The sequence below is a fragment of the Lactuca serriola genome, chromosome 8, assembly GCF_051521515.1.
Source record: "Lactuca serriola cultivar US96UC23 chromosome 8, Lser_US96UC23_V15, whole genome shotgun sequence".
In the NCBI taxonomy this organism is placed as follows: domain Eukaryota; kingdom Viridiplantae; phylum Streptophyta; class Magnoliopsida; order Asterales; family Asteraceae; genus Lactuca; species Lactuca serriola.
In genome coordinates, this window is record NC_136415.1 from 94,675,606 (window position 1) to 94,694,884 (window position 19,279).

Here is a 19,279-nt window from a genome sequence, read left to right on the forward strand (position 1 = left end):
CCCAACAATTGACCCAAACTGAGGCCCTAAAATGTACAAGCCCAAATTTGTGGATTACGCGAGGTGTTCCTATCTGTACACTGTGTGTACATACTTCAGGGCTTGTACACTGCACGTACTGGCTGGTCGCCCAACATACTACTCTGCTATGTCTCTTACCACATTAAGCACTTAATACTCAAACCCAGAAGCTACAACTACAGATCCAAGTTCCTTTAAACGTCTTAATGCATAAAGCCTATGACTTGGTGGCTTGCAACCCACCCAATGCACCTAACTTTAGAAATAGCAACAAACTTCCATGGAAATGGCTAGATCTCATGCATGATTACGTAAAGGCCCCAAAGTTTGGAACTTTATTGCTATAGGGACACTTTGAGCTTCAAGCATAGCAATCCCAAGCTCAAAAACGAAGTGACATGCTAAAGGTCCTTCCTTTGGACCTAAAAGGTCCAAACTTCTCAAAACTCCTAGATCTAAGCTTATAAGAGGAAAGTTGGGAACTTTATACCTCTTTTGGATGCCAAATGACAAAATGATCCCAGATCCTTGAGCTCAAGATACTCAAGTTCTCCTTCTTCCATTTATCTTCTCTTATTCCAAGCTTTTCTTCACAAAATGAGCCCAAAATATCAACCACACTTCTCGCACCATCTTTCTTCGCTTCTCCTCCTCTAAACTTCCTTGTATTGGAATTTATCTTCTCATCGGGCCTTGCCGATCCTTCGAATTTCCTCTTTTCGCCAACCTCAACCTTGCTGGCAGCTCTTCTCTTAATCATATCCTCCACAGATTTGGCAGCCCATATAGCTGCTTCCAGAGTAGGTGCCTGACACACTGGCAACGCGTATTCCCATGAAGTCCCTTTGCATACTTGTTGATTTTCGTCAGCTCATCCGGAACGAGATGCAAGGCAAACTCCATATTCTCTGTGAAGTTGTTGGTGTATTCGTCAATCGACATGCTTCCTTTCTTTAAGGTAAGGAATTGGTTTTCTAGCTCAAGCAGATTTTGGCTGAGCAGTACTTGCATTTAAACTGTACCAAAAACTCTGCCCACGTCAGTTGCAGGGGCTCATTGGGGCTTAGAGTCTTCCCCAAAGTGTTCCACCAACGAACCGCCTTCCTCTAAACTGGTGCACCGCAAATGTGGTTTGTAGTTTGCTTCTGCAACCACACGTCATGAAAGCTAACTCCATCTCCGATATCTAACCCATGACCCCAATCGGATCTTCCTTTCCAGTGAAAGTCGATGGCTTGCAAGTAAGAAAATCCTTGTACTTGCATCTATTCTTCTTGACTCCGTCATCCTGATTGTTCTGTCGAACTATTCGTGGGTTGGCTTGACCAACGGTCCCACTATAGTTCCCTCCTTCTGACTGCCCATAGTTCAATTCGGGCTGTTCAACTAGCATCGTAAGTTCCTCTCGATTTTGTTGAAGCAAATGTCTGGTTTCCTCCATTTGACGATCCAACATAGTCCGGATCATCGCTTGCACTCCGGCCATGGTGATTGGCTCTGGAGCGGCTACCATAACGGGTATTTGCTCAATCACTAGAGGTTGATTCTTGTTCCCATTTGCATTCCTAGCTCCATTGCGGGTTCTTGCCATTTTGATCTTTACACCGAATAGGGTGAATTTAGATATTTACTTAGGATAGACGTTTAAATCATCCTTATCCCTCCGAAACGTTTACATGTTATTTCTAATATCGTAGTCGTACGTTTAGAATCCTAAACACATAAGGTTTCTAGATCAGGTCGGCAATAGACCATAGATCCGAAAAAATATCAGCATATCAGGCACAAAACATTTAGCACATAAAAGCATTTTAGTCACAATTCCTAAAATAAGCTAGTGCTCAAACCTCACAATCATCGCTTAACATTGTAAGTTTAAGTCTAGAAATCCTACAAATTCCTAGTTCGCTTAAACTAATGCTCTGATACTAACTGTGACATCCCCATTTTCATGGCCAGAAAAGACCGATTTTGTTTATGCTTTATAAAAATCAGAGTACCTCTTTTAATAAAAATGTTGTTGAATTTGTTTCCAGTAAAACATGATAAATACGTTATCAAAGCATTTCCGAAGAAAAGTATTTGGTTATATGTATATGAAACATTTTCTACGTATATACAGACTAATTTATTTTTCATTTTGATTGTAATGTATCTGATTATGGGCGTATTTGGCACAACGCTTTGGAAGAGTTTGAGAGCTTCTACTTTTTAGTTTTTAACAAAATACTTTAGTTTAAAAAAAAAAGTTTTGTGTGGCAGTACAAACAATTAACTTTTAGTTTAAACAAAACACTTTTAATATAAAATGTACCTCATGTAGCGTTTAATAAAACGCTACTGAGCTTTTGAAATTAATTTCTATAACTGCTCTTAAAAATATATTTATATATTTATTTATTTTTAAACAAATGTCATTTTATGTAATCTTATATATTTAAAAAATTTACAGTTATTTTTTGTCAAACACTCATATAAAAAATAAAAGCTACAACTTTCAGCTATCAACTACACGCTAGCAGTTACCCGCTACCAACTTTTATTTTCGCTAAACATGCCCTATATTGTTATAATTCATTTGGTTGGTTACTTCAGAATGATTGTCAAAAAACACAGTGTTGGAAGCTTATGCTTAGACTTACCACAATCACAAAATAATAAATAGTTATTTCACAAAACGATCAAGTCCGAAATCCGGGATAGTATTCTAAAATATTGTGTTCCACAATAAATAGTTGTTTTGCGAAAAACTTAAATGGATGATGAATTGTACAAAAAAACCTTTTAACCATACATATGAAATTATAATTTTTACAGATATACAATATAATCATCTAAAACATAAACTGTTATAATTAAAAAATATTAAATACAAACCCCTAGCTACCCAAACTTAAATAGTGAGTCTCTTTATTAACATCTTTGATACTCCATGGTTTACTTTTACTCGATATATTTTTTGCTATTTAGCTATTTATTTAATTCTTAAATCAGTTATTTAATTATGAATGCATCCATTTAAAATGCCACGCCATCTACGCTCCTGGTCTTCTTTCCGATTTCCCCGTCGTTCATCGGCCAAGATATATGAGCCGAGCGGCTGTTCGAATAATAAATTAGTAGTATGGATTATGGGGTGCGAATGTATTTTCCCCACAGAATATCAATGGATGGGGTGTAGCCCAAAATGCGGTCTTCCTCGATTGATGGAATATTTAGCAATGCTTCAAAGTCCAACTTCCCGGCGACAGCACAGATGCCGGGACCCGGGACCCACCACATGTATGGCCTACAGTTACTGTGGTGTACTCAGTTTGATCCCATTTCCTCCGCCATCCTCCCGACCCAATCACGTTCTTCCACGTTGTCATTCTACCCTAATTCTACCAATACCCTCTCGACAACACCAATCCCTTGTTCCCAATCTCTTTTCTAAGCATCTGTTTAGGTAAATCTTGAGTTAAAATCGAAAACAAATCAAGATGATGTTTCATTCGTTAATCTTGCTCCCCCACCACATGATATCTTTGATTAATCATGATACGGGCATAAACGACAAGCAACTAGTGGAGAACATAAACATGGCGGTGGTGTGGTGGGGGTGGGGTGGGGTGGAGTTAAGAACGCAACCACAAAGCAGATTCGTCATCTTTCTTCTATAAAATGGAAGATTTTCGTGTCTGGGTTTATCTTTCTATATTCCATGTATAACACAATTAACTCAACCATGATTGAAAGATACAATAGCTAAGGAGTCTGTAACTAATTGTGTTTCGATCAAGAAATGATTTTGCAAAAGTTGTTTACTTTATTTCATGATTATCGTGTTCTTGCTGCTAACAAGTGAGGAGAAAAGATGGAGTTTGGTTGAAATCTGACAGAAGAGAGTGAGCACACGCAGAGGCAATTGTATAGAGAGACTATATTGGACTTATGCGTGTGCTCACTTCTCTTGCTGTCAGCCTCCCTTTACTTCTTTCTCCTTCCACATGTCTTCTGTTCTATGTGTTGTTTATGTTACAGAATGTATCATATGGGTTTTGCTTATTTTATGTATTTTTTCATGTTAATGGGGACTGGGAAAGCATGGAAAACTGTAGAAGGTGCAGAAAAGATGGACACCTGGCTACTGGGATATATATCTATCTATCAAAAATACTTGAAAAAAGCTGCAACTTTCTGATGACTATAGTTACACCACACCTACACCTCCACATTCTTTAATATTGTTCTTATCCCTCTTTCTCTACAAAATATCTTTTTCTTGGCTTCTTGCAACATTAAATAGTTTCAGAATGGCAAGATCTATAAGATCAAGAACAATAGGTACAAAATGGATCGGATCATACCCATCCGCAGGTTCTTTTCCTATTGCTAAATTTATACTATTTATGATTGATTGGTTATTTATATAATTTGTTTCTAACTGTTGTTCTTTCTTACTGATTTACATTATAATAATATTTATCCGACCTGGGAGTTGGAGTGCTACAAACCTGTACTTTTTGTTGAAGGAGAGGACGAAATGAGATTTTATTTAAATCATTAGCAAGGTACTTCCTCGTCATTCCTTATTAATCATTATTGTTATTGTCTTAAGTACACTTTAACCGTTTTCTTTCCCTTTCCCCAAAAAAATTTAAATTTTCCATTTTAGGGTTTCCTCCTCCTATCCCCATACTTTCTTATGCGTTCTTCTAATTTTTTGCATAAATCATGGCTGAGTATTTGATTTTTTCTCCCTTAATCTCATTATTATCGATTTTAGATCCTATTTCTCCTACGGATCTGATGGATTTCACTTTTATATAGTATATTTTTGAGAAAAGGTGAAATATTAATTATGTAAGCATGATGTGGTTAGGCACCTCTCATCAGGGTTTTTTTTTTTCGTAATTTTTTGTAGGCACACGCACTGAAATACACAGATAGCGAGAGATCACTGTGTTATATGTACATATATTCGATGTGGGTTTTGATTTTCAGGTAACATGATAGTATGTAAGCAGATATAGTGAAGTCTTTGCCTTCTCAGAGAGGCATCAAATCAAAGAAATTTTTTCAGGTTAGATAGTTTGTACATGTTTTCTTAAGCAGTTTATTTGGGGTTCATAAAATATATTCAACTTTCTACTTTTTCTTAACCATCTCCCTGGAGTGTTATTAGGTTTTAGCAACACTTTAGTTTACACATATTGGTGCCTATCATAATATCGGTTAATGCTTTTTAACCACTTCGTGTGTTACTATGCTGATTGATTTGTGTAGAAAGTTTGTGTTGGTTAGTATCTTGCTAGTCATGGATCATGAATTCTATAATCAAGTCATCCATAGATACAAATTGTCTGCTAGGTGAGTTGTTGATGAATACATGTTTGTGCTTTAATTAGAATGGCATATATTTCTATATGAATATTATTACAAGTTCAAGAAACTAGGAAACTCACAAATTCTCTTACTACTCACTTGTCTAGTTATGCTACTACTGCTGGCAATAAAGTTTAGGAATAAAGAGACGAATCACATGCTATTTGGTTATTTTTTGTTTAGCAGATGTGTTAGTGTTGCACATAATCAATAGTTGTCACATGGGACTTAATGTTATCTGATTAGCACATCTTGGTAGTTGTGTCTTCTTTGTAGGGACAATAAAAATCATATGATCATATCTGATCAAGAATATGCAATAAAATTTATATTCTTTTTGTTGGTTTTCCAATAGGAATCATAGGTCGAATGTTTTGGACAAATTGGCCTAAGAACCTAATTGAAGCTGTTGATAACATGTAATTTGTTGTTTTCTTTGCACTAGCTAGCTGCTTGCTATTGGTTCCAATGCAATGTTTGCTGTTATAAAAATCTGATTGAGAACATGCATTTTGCATTCAGGTTTGTAAATTCTAGAAAACGAGTGAGATGGTCCTCGAGAATATAGGTGTGGCCATTCATCTTTTAATTAGAAAAGTATCTACATTATCCATTAAAACACATATATTTTCTAAGGATTACATCTTAATTACACCTAGGTTCAGAATTGTAGTTCATGGAAATAACAAAACACTTATCTAAGCAACCATATTATCTAATGTTTAAGGGTGTTAGATACACACTTAAACTAATTATTGTGACTTGCAATCACAAATAATTAGCTACTAGTGTTTTGGAGAAATTATTATGGTTTTGAATTGTTGAGTACATTGAATTTATGTTGGCTTTATATAAAATAACATAGAGAAGTTCTAGTTTAGGTTTGGCTTAAACATAAATCTTGATATCAACCCAATGAAAATATTTCAGATAATCTTTTATTGCTTTTCCACAATGTTCTAAAAGTTCTTCACATGTGAGCATAAGTTCACTTCTAGATGTTGCTTGATACATGTGTAAGCAACATATTCTTTATGATCATGTGAGAACTAAAATGTTGATAGTTATATTAGTTTAATGAAATTTACTTTTCTGAATGACATACCATCTTATTGTTCCATTCTTCCCCACTTATCTTTCTAAACACTTGGTGATGTTTGGATGCGCTTTTGAATAGTAAGAAGTAGATAATCAACTAAGAATAATAAGAATTAATATTTGGTTCAATATATATTGTTTATATTGCTTCTCTTAATTCAACTTGTAATAGTTATCTAAATAGTTTAAAATGTTTGACAAATCTTGATTATTTGAGGATTATATATATATATATATATATATATATATATATATATATATATATATATACACACACACACACACATACACACATACACACACATGTATATAAGAGTAAAATAATGGTATGCAACACTACCATTTGATAAGCAGAAGTAGGTTGCCTAAAAATTATATGAACACTTGAAGTTACAATACTAAGATAATCATTCTTACTATGCAAATTTAAACATCCTTCATAATACACCAGGGGATTTGTAATTCTATGCATCTTATCTATCCCACATATATTAATGTATATATTTATGTACACTTAGACCTTACTTGGGTTTTGTATAGCCCTACCCATTGCCCATGCCCATGTTGTCTTTAGTCTAAAGATTAATTGAAGTTGTATAAAAATTGGATAATTATGCCAAATTTACATGGTATTTAAGCGATCGTTAGCTTAACCTCTCTTATATCCATTGCTTAATCCTTGACTCTTATCTTTCTTCCTGGAATGTATATCAATTTTGAATGATTATTCCAAATTACATGGTATTAGAGTCATCATTTTCTTAACCTCTCTCCTATCCCTTGCTTAAGCCACACATCTCTCATTTTTTTGGCCCTAATTGCTTTACATGGACGTCATCCCCTAAAAAGCAGTTAGAATAACCAATATCAAAGTCTTCATCCCATCAACCTTTGGTCTTAATAGCTTAATTATGATGCATGTTAGTAGCTTTTTGAAACTCATTGCATGAGCTTTGAATATCTTGGTCGCCTTGAAAGTCCCATTGATGATGATTTTGAAGAAGGGAATGTCTACAATTTCGATTTTGGACAACCTCATAAATATATTTAGCTATGCACTTATCGCGGTCTAAAATCTTATAACGGTCACTTGGCGTGATTTAAAATAGCGGTTCTTGCGGTGGGATATCGGTGAGATAGCAGTTATATATATATATATATATATATATATATATATATATATATATATATATATATATATATATATATAAGAACAAAGAGATAAAATGTAAAACCAGATAACCAAATTAAAAAAGTCCAAATATCAAATTGTCAAATGTACAGCAATAGAAGTCGTCGATAGTATAGAGGGAAGTACCGAAAATAAATGATATTGGGAAAATAAATGACATTAGGCTAAGAATATTACAGATATTGGGCTGATCCACATGAAAAAAGAAATTTTTTTAAAAAAATCAGCAAAAAAGTCCAATAACGTGAATAGCGGGATAAAAAGGAGATCTCGGTTTTGAAATCGCGGTGAAGTTGCGCCCTATATCGCCGAGAATCTCGGAACCGCTATTTATGACCGCTATTTGTAACCGCAATTTTACATACCCCTGCCAAACGCTATCCCACCGAGATCTCGGTGAGATCTCGACGCAATTAACTGCCCAGATATTTAGAGATAACGCGACGCCTCAACCCAATGCTTACCCAATTAAAACTTGGTATTTAAAACTTCATACAATGCGACGCCTCAACCCTTACATACAAGACCCCTCTTCAACTCCTCAATGCCACTTGCAAGCTCTTTTTTTTTTTTAACTGCTAACACACGTACCCACTAAATCTACTACTAAACTATTTCATTGTCCACAACAGGACTTGAACCCTCAACCCCTTAAGGGAGGGACGCCTTTCTAACTCCTTGGTACTGCTAGGCCAAAGGCCCTTTGGTCACTTGCATGCTCTTGATGATCATAATTGATGAAAATTCTGGATTGATGAATACACTTCTCTTATTACTAATGGTACTTGGATACTTGTTTCTTGGCCTTCATATGTCAACATTATCGAGGCTATTTGGATTTTCAGAAAGAAACTTGGTGACAATGGTTCTTTTGATTGCTACAAGGCATGTTTGATTACTAGTAGGAAGAGTCAAGAACGGACATTTTTTGTTATGAGACTTTTAGCTAGGTTTCACAACCGGCCACCATTCACAATGTTGTTAGTCTTGTTCTTTTGCAATTAGTCGATTCACTACGTGGACGTTGAGAATTATTTTATTTATTTTGTTATTTTTTCATGAGGTGAGATTGTGCATATGCATCAACCACCTAGCTTTGTGGATGCAATGTAGCTTGAATATGTGTACCTTCTTTGCAAATTTCTCTATGGTCTTAAGCAAGCCCCCATGCCTAGGTTTCTGGATGCAATGTAGCTTGAATTTGTGTACCTTCTTTGCAAATCTCTTTATGGGTTTAAGCAAACCCATTATGCGTAGTTTGATTGAATTGTTCACTACTCAAATCATCTTGGGTTTGAACATTATGATGTATATCATCTCTATTTATCTGTCATCATGGACCATCAGTTTCCTATCTCCTTTATGTGGATGATATCTTCTTTACTATCTATTCAACAACAACGCTTCATTATATTACCCGGTCTCTAAGCATTCAATTTGCTATAACCGATCTCAAGCCATTAAACCACTTCATATGGATTTATACACTCTACAATTTGTTCTAATCATATTATGTTCTTGTTATAATGTCAAGTAAGAGTATGATTTTAATTATCCATATGAGCTAGATCAAGGGTATTAAATGCATCTATGGATCTAGCTCATATGGATAATTGAAATCTTGCTCTTATTTGACACAAAGGTTAAACTTGGCACTTGATGTCCCTTTAGATCTCACTTTGAATCGCAGTATTGTTGAGACCCTCCATAATCAAACTTTTACCAGGTTAGATCTTCGATATGTTATTTAACAGATTTGTATCTATATGCATGATATGTGGGAACCTCACTTTAGAGCTCTTAAGCGGATTTGTCTTTACCTACGCGACACACTTTGGATGTTGGTCCTTAAAATTCTTCCTCCCGGACTATTAGTCTAATAGCCTACTCTTATGGTGCTTGGGGATGCCCTTCCATGCGTCACTTTACTTCTACCTTCCTTTTTGTTTTTTCTATTATTATTTATTATTTTTTAGCTTGGAAGTTGAGTATCATGAGTTGCCAATGTTGTTGTTTAGACATGTTGAGTATCATGAGTTGCCAATGTTGTTGCTTAGACATGTTGGCCTCAAAATCTTCTTCATGATCACTATATTTGGTTGCTAAACCACCATTGTGCAATGTGACAATGTAAGGTGTTGTTTGTTTTTTCTGAGGTAAAATGTATACAGTCCGCGGACTACATATGCAGACGTTTGTAGTAGATGAGGTGGACCAAACGTCTGCAGTCTGAAAGAAGAAGTCTGTTTGTTGTCTAATATTTCTAACATCTTCAGACTACTACAATAAACTAAAATCTAATTAAACTGATTTAAAAAAAAAAAAAACTTAAAAGAGTTTTCAATAACTTTATGACTTTATTATAGATAATTAACAAATGTAGATAAACTTTTATTAATTATTGTATAAAAAGTGAATAAAATTGTATGAATCAACATATATATTTCATAAAACCAACAAATTTTGGTTGCAAAGTTATACCTAAACATTGTAATTAGGGATAATTAACAAATGTAGATAAATTTTTATGTGTTATTATATAAAAAGTGAAAATAAAATTATACGATTTAATGTATATATTTGATAAAAACCAACAAACTTTTGTTGCAAAGTTATACATAAACATTATAATTATGGATAAAAGAATTTAACACATAAAATGAATGGAAATAAACTTTGATCTTAAATAAAAATTTTCATTTTACTTTTTCAAACAAATCAATTAACAACTGAGCATAAATATTTTTCCCATAAAATGAATGATATTGCATTAAATAATGTTTTATAAAATTTGACATAAAAAATATAATTAAGATAATATTAAGATTTTTTTCATATCTATATAAACAACTCCAACAACCATTATTGTAATTAAATCTTTATTTATAAATTTATCACAAAAGTCATAATTGTGTCTTCAAACTTTTTTTCTTTAATTATTGTAACTTATTTTTTTTCAAATTGTTTATCATAGATAAAGTTAGAATAAATCTAAGTTAAAAAAAAAAAACAAAGATATGTGTTTTTTAGGCTAGAAGAACTCCAAAAAGATCTGTAGACAAAAAACAAAAAACATCTAAGTGATGGTTATCTCTTTGAAAATTTTCTTTAGCATCAGTGAATGAGATTGATATTTACTTTGTTCGTGACAAATTAGCCACTTCATGTTCTTCTTGTTCAACCAATCATTGTAGGATGTTCAACCAATCATTGTAGGATGCTGACATCTTTACCAAAGTCCTCTCTTGACTCATTATGGATTTTCGGTCCAGTTTTAATGTTCAATTTTTAGCCAATATCCCATCTTCAAAATGTAGGGTAATATATATATATATATATATATATATATATATATATATATATATATATATATATATATATATATATATATATATATGGCCTTAGTTAGGTTGTGAATAGCCCGACCCATGGCTCGTACCCTTGTTGTATTTATTTTGAAGTCTAATGGAATGTGGATTACTATTGGGTAATTATTCCAAATTACAACATCTACTACGTTTGCATACTTTGAAGCAACATGATCTGCTTCTATAAAAGGTTAAAATCCATCTGACCCATATTGTCTTGTTTATTTGTTGTAAAGTCGATAAAGCATAAGTACTTGTGTTTGTGTCTATTGTACGTGTGAATGCAAATATACATGTACATTCCAATGTATAGACACCTTTACACCGTCATCCTTCTTGGATTATGCCACTAGCCAAAGCTATTTCAGTTCCAAATTACAACATCTACTACATTTACATACTTTAAAACAACATGAACTATCTGCTTCTTCAAAAGGTTAAAACTCCATCTGATCGATGTTGTCTTTGTTATTTATCATAATAGTCAATAAAGCATAAATAATTGTGGCTGTGTTTATGTTAATTTATTGCACATGTGGATGCAAATATACATGTACATTCCAATGTATAGACACCTTTCCACCATCATCCTTCTTCTTGGTTCATGCTAGCACTTGCCAATGCTTTTTCAGTTTCACAGATGTGCTTATAAAAAATTTCCATATTTATTCAATTATAATCCCTTTTGCTCTGTATAAATGTTGGTCTCTGGGCTGGAACATCTTCATTAATTACTTTTATCTTTGCTTTCCTCTTGCAGATTTTTACTCTTTGTTCTCTCATAGCTTTATCTTATCATGAAATGAAAGCCTTTACCAAAAGTTTCTTTTACTACTTCAATCTTACATAAAAATTACTGGGTTGCACAATTTGAAATTGTCCATATAATGACTTTTAGCCTGCCTAGTTATATAGAATGAACAAAATTGAGCTTTTCAGTATTAGCTTAACCTTAACTTCCCATACACTGTCACTAAAAGTATCCAGTAATGTTTCTCGCATAACATCAGCTAAGAAGCAACTAAAATGTAGTTAGGTTTGGTTGTAGCATCAGATTTTGCTCCTCTGAATAAAATTTATCTTAGTTTGTAACATAATTCATGGTCCTTTTTTACTTGTTTTCTCTAGTTCCATAGTCCTATTTTTGGAGTAATTATGCTTGCTGGATGAATGTCGTTTGTGCATAGGGTAGGCTAGACAATGGCCATCGTAATCAGGTAAATGAAGCATATTATATAATGCTCAAGTGATACATGTTTACCCAAAACTTGTATGTCCCATGGGCTTATATGTCTTTGATTTATCAATTATGTGATCATGTAGTACTAATCATAGTTCAATTTATGTTTGGCTAACCTCTTTTTCTAACAATACCTGTGATTTTTGACACTTTGGTTTGTTGGCCTGCTCATTTGAAACTCAACACAGTATCATTGAATGTAATGTTGAATCTGTGTAAAAATGCTGATAGTTATATAGAATTTTGTGTGTAAGAGTGTATTTACTTATACTAGGTGTTTCGCCCACTTAATTAACATTTTGTCACCGAATCACCATTTACTGTTTATAACCTTCAGGAATTGGACTAGTTTTTCAAGGCAATGAGTATCATGTCAAGACCTTGGAGTTTTTTAAAAGACTCTTGAGTTATATATTCGATTCTGTTGTGTCTAGCTCTTTTTTGTGGTAAATAAATTATGAGGCGTTTCGGTTTATAACATTTATACTCACAAAAAAATGGGAAGCTATTAAAAATAACAAAAATGTGTATATATATACCTTAGATGTTTAATTTGTAATTAGAACATATATAAGACTCTAGTCAACAGTAAAGATCACTGAGTAGCAATTTCACAATAACACAATAACAGAAACAATTAATGTAGAGACGAGAGTGAACAATTAATTTAGAGGTCATTAAGAAACATAGATATATCAACGTAGAGATCATTGAATGGCAATTTCACAATAACACAAACAGTTAATGCAGAGATGAGATGTGAAGAGGCCTCCATTTCAAAAACAAGTGTTGGGCTTTATGAAGCCTAAATGAGAATAAGGTTTTAAGATTATATATATATATATATATATATATATATATATATATATATATATATATCTTAACAGCTAGACTTCAATGAAAAACAACAAAAAGTTGGAATTACATGGTACAATACAAGGGATTTTCAACCCAAGAGTTCCAAATCAAGTTCCTACTCTATTTCGCTCTACTCTTAATCCATAAAAAGGCTAAAGCCTTGACATCATAGGCTAAAGCTAACGGACTTTTGACCTTAATATTGGTGTTGAAGATCACGTCGTTTCTATATTTCCATATAGTCCATAAGAATGTTCTTGATATCGCTTCTAAGGTGTCTAAAGACCTATTTCCCACTTTTAGAGTAGAGTTTACCCCCAACAAGTATTCTAAGGAGTTCATTGAGGCAGGAAAATCTTTCCACCAAGTCTGTATATGCCCTTGAATCTCCGATGTCTTGGAACAATTCTTAAATATGTGAATCTCGTTCTCTTCGAAAGCATTGCATAAAGGATAGAAGGTGTTAGGAATGTTTACTCCTCTCCATGCAAGATTTAATCTTGTGGACAATTTGCCAAGTCTCACCCGCCATATGAAGATATTTATTTTCCCTGGAACCACCTTGGACCAAATGGTTGGCAAGTTCGTACTCTCAAGTAGTTGAATGTCAATTTCCTTTCTCAGAGTAGAGACCGTATACTCCCTTCCTCCATTAAGACTCCATCCCCAATCATTTGTGATAATAGTATCCATGTGCCAACATTCCTATAAAAAAGATTATTTAATCTAACTTGTATTGTTCTAAATCGATGTTGACTTTGCTAATTCTTCTCTAAACTGTTTCCTATTAGAGCGAGAAATTGACACGCCCAGACAACCATGAATCCCATATATAGTAGTGATTATGTTTTTCCAGATCAAATTCATGTTGCCTCTAAACCTCCACCGTCATTTCGAAAGAAGTGCAGGGTTGAAAGCTCTTAAGCTTCCAATTCCCAAACCACCAAGATCTTTGGAGTTTATCGTTTTCCCCCATGCAATCCAAGTGATACCCTTGTTACCTGAAGTATTTCTCCAAAGGAACGCGTTACGGATACTTTCAAGTTTTACAATAACGTTTTTGGGAACTTTATAAATGGAGAAAAGGTAGGAACCAAGGCTACCAAGAACGGACCTAACAAACGTCAACCGACCACCAATGGAGAGAGTTCTAGTTTTCCATATTGAAAGTTTTTTGTTAAGTTTGTCCACAAGCGGGATCCACATGCTAACTTTACTCGGGTTTCCACCCATCGGCAAGCCGAGGTAAGAGAACGGAAGGTCAACTACAAGACACTTGTACCACCTCGTCATGAAGAGACCTCCCTAGATGGGACACCAACACTCAATAACTTGCTTTATGTAAGTTGACTTTTAGGCCAGATGCTAAATGGAAACAGGCGAGGATTCTTTTTAGGTTTTTAGCATTATTCCTAGACCATTTTCCCAAGAAGATTGCATCATCGGCATATTGGAAAAGGGATATAGTAGGTCCAAAATTAAACATAGCAATCCCCTCAAAATACCATTGTCAGTAGCCTCATCTAAAACCACTTTCATACCCTCAGCAACGATGATGTAAAGACACGGGGAGAGAGGATCTCCTTGTCTCACACCTTTTTCCATGAAAACTCCTTGGTAAGGGATCCATTGACAAGAACTGAGACACTGGACGAGGAAAGAATGAACCTTATCCAAAATGCATTGTTCAAAATCCCATAATAGTTAAGTGGCTATTAATAATGAACAATGAGATATACCAAATCTTACGATGAAACCTAAGATATTCATAAAATACAATAACAGTTCTGTTAAAATGAATATGAACGGCATCATGTTATTTTTGTTTATTTGTTTTTATATTTTATTCCTTTTTATTCATTTTTGTACATTATAATAATATATATTCGAGTTCGGAGTTCTTTGTAGACGTATGTATGTTTTGTTGGAGAGGAGGAAATAAGATTTTCTTGAAATCATGTAAAGTACTACCTCATCACCTCTTAGGGCATCTCCAACCCACCTCAAAACTTCATTTCTTTTCCTATTTATTCTCCATTCTTTTCCAACCCTACCCCATTTTTACCTCCATTTTTAGAGATATGAATAGTATTTCCCCATATATGAGGGAATACTATTCATATCTCCAAAAATAGAGGTGGAGTTTGGTTGCCAATTTTAATCCCTCTCATTTTTATTTTATACATTTCTAGTTTATTTTATTTATGAAATATAATTTAAATGCAATATTTAATATTTATAATATCATGTTATATACTAATTTATATTAATTAATCATAAATATAGAGTTTAATTAGTAGAATGGTGTATTTGACAATATATATAAGTTATAAAAATTAAATATTTTAATAATATATTTTTTTGGGTAAAAAATGGGATAGAAAATAAAATAGAGTTGAAGATTAAACACAATTTACTCAATTTTTTAATAGGAAAAAATCGAGATGGATTGAAAGATGGTGTTAACCGCTACTTTTTTCCGTTCCCCAAAAATTTTAAAATTTTATTTTTAGCCTTTTAGGGTTTTCTTCTCCAGTTGACCAGTTCTCTCGGATATCCCCCATTTTCTTCCGCCTTCTTCTAGATTTTTGGCATAAATCTTCTGAGTAGTTGATTTTTTGCACCTAAAGTCGTTCTTATCGATTTAGATTCTATTCCTCTTCTGGATCTGATGGGATATCACATTTTTAGTATTTTTCTGAGAAAAGGTGAAATAATGTGTAAGCATGATATGGTTTGTTCGTCATCAGGGTGTTTTCCGTATATATGAAGTGTAACTTTTTGTAGGTACAAGAGATCATATCAGTGATATGGGTTTGATTTTCAAGTACGATAGTATGTAAGAAGTCGTTCTTTTCATATATCTCAGGTATCAGATCAAAGAAAGAGTTTCAGGTTAGTATGTACCTGTTTTCTTTAAGTACTTTATTTGGGGTTTATCAAATATATTTTACTTTGTACTTTACCGTGACCTATTTCTCAAATATCTCCTTATGATACTTTTAGGTTTTAATAACAAAATTCTTTAAAAAGGGAGTATAATTTTGTTAAAATTCCTTCTTACAATATAGCTGCCTGTATATCAAGCTCATTGAACACTTGGTATATTACAATGATGATTGCTCTATATTTGTTCGAGAGCCTAGACTATATAAATTACTCCTCGATAGTCACTAATTAGGTTTGGTTTGAGTTGGAGAAAATTGTACTTAAAAAGTAGACATCTCTAATTTTTTTAACTAATGACGATTTTAATGACCCTAATTAATGCACTTAGTTGATTCAATGCTCCTACTACGATGCTATCTCATTTTCGTTAGCATGCTGGTTGAGTCATTCTATCATAACCCTAATTTGGAACATTTGTTCTAATTTAATGGATGCTCCAAATTAGGGTTATGAAGTTATGATAGAACGAGTAAGTTAACGAAAATGAGATAGCAAGAAAATTGAATCAACTAAGTGTATTAGGGTCATTAAAATCGTCATTAGTTAACTAAAATTAAAGATGTCTACTTTAAAATGCTGGTATCTTATAATTTAGTCGTTCATAGATACATATTTTTTGCTACACGGGTTCTTGCTTGCTTGTATGCAATATTAATTAGATGGCATAATTGATTATGATAGTTTATCTGATAGTTTACATGCTCTATACCATGGGAATAAAGAGTCAAATCACATGTTATTAGATTATTTTGATTAAGCATTCATGTTAGTGCTGCATACAATTGATAGTTATCAAAGTTGGACAGTATATAATTTGATAAGCACACCAGGTCTACCCCACTTTCCATATGCCAAACCTCACTATGATTCATGGCCTATAAGTTGTAAAAAAATTTGTATGAAAAAGACAAACAAGATTTGAAATTGTACTTGAGAATATAGTTGTCCTTCATCTTAATTTTAGTTAATTAAGTACAATATGCATTTGAAAGACAATTCTATTGGATGATATCTTTATTGGTGTTTGAGTACGTATATGCCTAAATTGGTTATATATTGGTACTTGCAATCACAAATCAAAATGATTAGGTTTTAATCATTGATTATTTTAACATTGATTACATTGGTTGGCTATACATAAAACTATCATGCGAAGTCCCAAGTTTAGGTTTTTGTTTAACATTGATTACATTGGTTGGCTATACATTGATTACATTGGTTGGCTATAACATTGATTAGGTTCTAGTGATTGATCGCCTAAGTGTGTATTAAGCAAAAACATAAGGCGCTCAGTTTAGTATGTAAAGTATAATTAATTTCAGTTTACAAGAACATGTATTTTTAGACCATATATATTATATATAGTGTATGTTTAGAATCTTGTGTTATATTAAATTGTACATGTACATATGATTGTTCATAATCTTGTTCTTTTGGAGTGTACAATGCTCGAATCTTGTTCTTGTCTAGTGTCTAATGAATTACAATCATCAGTAGGCATAGTGGAAAAGCTTCACTCCTTTGGGTGTTCCCAAAACTCTTATACATTAGATGCTGTTTACGTCTTAGTTCTTTTATGCAGTCATTTCTCTTATCATGAGAAGAAACCTTTTACCTTTATTAATCAAACCCATTATTAAATTCCTTGAGTTACTAACATCACTGGTTGGCAATTTGGAATCTGTGAACACAATGACTTAGATTTTGCTTATCCAAATAAATTTAATCTTTTTTTTTTTTGTAACAAAATTCTTTGTTCTTGCATGTACTATGTGCTTTTACTTGTTTTTCTTGTTTCATATTCCTAATTTTGGAGTAATAATGCTCGGTGAATGTGTAGGAAGTATTATGTGTCATCCACTCAAATATGGATACAAAGTATAAGTGAGATATTTTTTTAATAGCATTATGTTTAAAAAGCAACAGCATTATGTTTAAAAGGCTATTGACCCACTAACAAAAATCGCCAAAACAGGGACATGCAGTACATGAAGGGGAGAACGAAGAAACAAGTTACAAGGGATTCATGGAAACAAAGTGGGTTAATTTACAAGTATGCCGGTATACGACTAGATCCAAACAAGAAATAATCTGGTTGATATAAAAATGGTTTGCTGAAATTTTGTCGAGTGAGAAAGATTATGTTAGGTTTTTGAAAGACAATTTTTTTCCAAGTGGCAAATCAGCAATTTTCTAGTACCATTTATGTTAAAAGCATATATATAGGGCTTCCTTTATATTTACAAGCTCAATTAGATTACATATACTGAGTGGATACTAAAAATTCTGTATATGATATTGGGACTATTTTATTATGTAACCAATGGGCTTCAAGATCAAAGACTATTTGAAGTAGGGTTATACCCTAATCTTGTGAATCATGTAATCTCATTGGATTCTTTATTCATTGCCTTCAAAATTTACAATTATATGTATGGCATTATAAAGAAGATTGCATTTTTGATATGTGAGGCTAATTAATAAAACTTTAAAATGCAGAATCTACTAAAAATAAATGTTGGTCACTGAATTGTACTTCTCAAAACACAATTGTTCAATCAGTCAAACATGAATGTGAAGGTAAACTATGTAAATACCCAAGAAAAGCTGAAGAATTATAATATATTTATATGGTTTTGAGGTTAATTTGATCATGAATAAACAAAACTATGGTAGCAAAAGACCTTCCCTAGATGACATGATCCCATATGTTACCAAAAAGCAATCTGTCTATCTGTCAGTTTACTCACATGACCTTTTAGCTATGGAATGAGACTTGATACCATATACAGATTCGAATTCATGTATTTTCAGTTGGTAGTTTTTGTCTACAGGAAATAATATAACCTCAATTATTTGTATTATATTGTACATGTGTTGCAATATGTCGGATTCATAACATTTGTCAATCATGGTTGATTTTTTTTGTCTTTGAACTTTGACATGTGGCAGCACATTTTAGCACTTTTATTCGTAAGTAGTAGCGAAAAAGAAAAGATGAATTGAATGATCAATTTTTGTAGTTGCCTAAAATCAAGATTTGTACTCATATTTTCTTGATTTTTTGTTCTTGATTATGTCATCCGGTTAATACGGCACTATGTCATGTTTAAGATTTTTAAGCATTTCTTGTTTGGTTTTCTTTTTCTATCGTTAAATTGTTCAAAAACGTCATTATAATAAATT

General features: G+C 33.0%; 1 long non-coding RNA gene across 3 annotated transcripts; it reads left to right on the forward strand.

The window, feature by feature from the left end:
- The first annotated feature begins 3,085 nt into the window (after positions 1 to 3,085).
- On the forward strand, positions 3,086 to 18,522 carry LOC145067940 (uncharacterized). 3 transcript variants are annotated; one of them, XR_013688907.1, is made up of 5 exons: positions 3,086 to 4,574; positions 4,928 to 5,086; positions 12,175 to 15,864; positions 15,932 to 16,039; positions 18,069 to 18,522. It is a non-coding gene; the product is annotated as an uncharacterized LOC145067940 (long non-coding RNA). The 3 variants fall into 3 exon arrangements; XR_013688906.1 differs by having other exon boundaries at positions 3,089 to 4,574; positions 12,175 to 15,852; XR_013688905.1 differs by lacking the exon at positions 12,175 to 15,864 and having other exon boundaries at positions 3,179 to 4,574.
- The last annotated feature ends 757 nt before the right edge of the window (positions 18,523 to 19,279 follow it).